This window comes from Mus caroli, chromosome 9, assembly GCF_900094665.2.
Source record: "Mus caroli chromosome 9, CAROLI_EIJ_v1.1, whole genome shotgun sequence".
Lineage (NCBI taxonomy): Eukaryota > Metazoa > Chordata > Mammalia > Rodentia > Muridae > Mus > Mus caroli.
The window spans coordinates 26,923,457-26,926,419 of NC_034578.1; positions in this window are offsets into that span (position 1 = coordinate 26,923,457).

The following is a 2,963-nucleotide window of genomic DNA, read 5'->3' on the forward strand; positions in this document are numbered from 1 at the left end:
GACGGTTCTGCTTCCAAAATATGCTTGCAATCAATCTGCTCTGTCTTCCGCCACGCCCCACCCAGGCTACCATCACCTCCTCTGTAAAAATCTACATTAGTCCCAGAAGGCTTTCTTTATCCACTTTGTTCCACTCAAATCCGTGTGTTTCCTTGGTGGTGCTGGGGAATCTCAGGCTCTCTTATATTGTAGGTCAGTATTCCATCAACAGAGCATAGTCCTCATCCCAGTTCCAATCCCAGACTGGGATCACAGTCCAAGACAAAGTGCATCCACAGTGTGTCTGTGTTCTCAAGACACAAAACTCCCAAAGGCAAGGATTAGCCTCTGTCTCCCCAGCACATGAAGTGAGTCATTGTTATTAAAAGGTGAGTGTGCAGAAAAATGACAACACTTTCCAGTTTTCTGTTATAACTTAACTTTTCAGGAAGAGATGTGGTTAACCTGCAGAAGACAGCACAAGATGAATAGAGTCTACACCCCATTGGCTAACCGTAAGGCAACGCCCCTGTGATGGATAACGACATAAGACAATGCAGGGCATCTCTCCTTCATCAGAAATCCCGGGGCCCAGGATTTTCTGGGATTTGAGAATATCTGCATATATATGATCGTATCTTAAGGACAGGATTCATTGACTTTTCATATATATCTTACCTGTGTAGCGGAGTGTAATTTTACACACCATTCTTTGTGTGTGTGCAGTCATCCCGGGTGTGGAGTTTCCCACCTGTGGGACATTGATGCTTAAAAACATATTTTTCTTTTTTAGAACAGGGTTGTGCTTGACCTGTAGAGTGAGTGAATGAGTGAGTGAGTGAGTGAGCGAGCAAGTGTGTGAGTGAGTGAGTGAGAGACAGAGTCTCACTATGTAGCCCAGGCTAGCCTGGAACTCACGGAGAGATTCCTCCTGCGTGTTGGGATTAAAGACAGGTGCCGCCATGCCTGACAACCTGAGAACCTCATCACTTCCCTTCAAGCCACACACCTGTTACCTGTGGCCAAGGTAACCTCTTCTCTTACGGCTATCAGAAACTGCTGTGCCATCTTTCTGATTATTTCTCTGACTTTATTTAGTTTAGTAAGCTGTGCCTGAGTATCTGAACACTAACATCTACCTTTGCCCTTTTTTTTTTTTTTTTTTTCTTTTTATTTTGAAGACAGGGTTTATTTCAAGTCAGTGTTAGTCCTGGCCGTCCTGGAACTTACTGGGTAGACCAGGCTGGAGTTTCTCAAACTCATAGCGATTCACCTGCCTCTGCCTGTTGAGTGCTAGGATTAAAGGGGCGCACCACTACCACCTGTCTTGCTTGTTTTTTAACCTTGCCTTAACAATGTAATGTTTAACCACAGTCCCCCCACTGTTTTCTGTGCAGATTCTCATGAAAATGTCTTTTATGATAGAGTTCTTTCACTGGGCTCCTAGGACTTTGGTTTTCCCTAAAGACCATCTGTTCAGAAACATGCCAGACACCGGCTTGTTTTCTTTTTGTCTTTATACATTTGTTTATTTACTTTTGTGTGTACATGCGGGCATGCTCTGTCTCGGTGGAACACGTGTTCAGGGCAGAGGACAAACTACTGAAATTTGTTCTCTCTTCCCACTACGTGGATTTGAGGGATCAAATTCAGGCCATTCGGCTTGGCTACAAACACCTTTACTCAGTGAGCCATCTTGCAGGCCCAAATGTTTGCTTCCTTTCTTTGGAGGAAATTGATTTTACAGGGAGTGGGTTTATTTTGTTTTTTGTTTGTTTGTTTGTTTTTTTAATATGGATTCCTATCTGGTTGCCTCTTGTCTCCTAGTGTAAACTTTATACTTCGATTCTAAATTCATTAGGAAGTGGAAACAGTAGTATTAATCCATCATCCCTAGTTATTGACTTGTTGAATACTTAGAAAGTTAAGACTTCAGAACATAGGCTTATATTTGCAAAAGCACACGCGGGCGCGTGGGCGAAGGCATACACGCTCACACACAGAAGGCAGGAGGGTAGGGAGGAAACCTCTGCTCATATTTCCCTTCATTAACTGGTTTAAAGGGTTGATTCCTTCATATCTTCCGAGGGTATCTGGAGCTTTCCAGCACTGTGTCCAAACGCCTCACATGATCAACTCACAAGGACTGTGACTGTCTCAGCACATGCTCAGTTGGCTGCGTTGCTTTGGGGCCCCGAGTGGCATGGTCCAGCATGGTGGAAGCACATTGTAGACCAGCCAGAAATGCTCATCTCAAGGCCAGAAAGAGCGAAAGGCTAGAGTCCCACAATCCTTTTCTTAATTTCCACCGCCTCTTTTTTTAAATTTCTTTCTTTTTCTCTCTTTTTTTGAGACTGGTTTCTCTGTGTAGCTGTGCCTGTCCTGGGTCTCGATCTGTAGACCAGGCTGGACTCAACCTCAGAGATCTGCCTGCCTCTGCTTTGGGAGAGCTGGGTTTAAAGTCACTGTGTGCCCTGCCTCTCAATGGAACCAAAGGAATGCCAGCCATGTAGGGCCCTTTTTATATCTTTATATCCAAGCGACTGCGGACTAATTGGTTTCGTTTTACTAGCTTTGCCTTTTGGTGTTTGTTTGTTTTTCTTTTTGTTTTTCAGTGTTGGGGCTTGAGCCCAGAACTTCCTATTAGGGGAGCAAATGCTACACCACAGAGCTACACTCCCAGAACAATCTGTTGCTTTTATAGTTAGGACACTGGGGATTTTAATGACTTCCTTGGTTCACTGGCATGTTAAGCAGGTGTGTGTTTAACTATCTTCTCTGTGAGCGGTGAGAGTCGCTTACAGCTCTCACTTTCAGCTGCTCAGTCCTAGGCATCTTTGCATATGCTTATGTATACATTCCATATTCATGGATGTGATGGTGCCTGATTCAGTCCTAAGCATCAGTAGACTTCACATTGACAGTGTACGTTGCTCACACTACCCATTAGCCATTTCTTTCTTTCTTTCTTTCTTTCTTTCTTT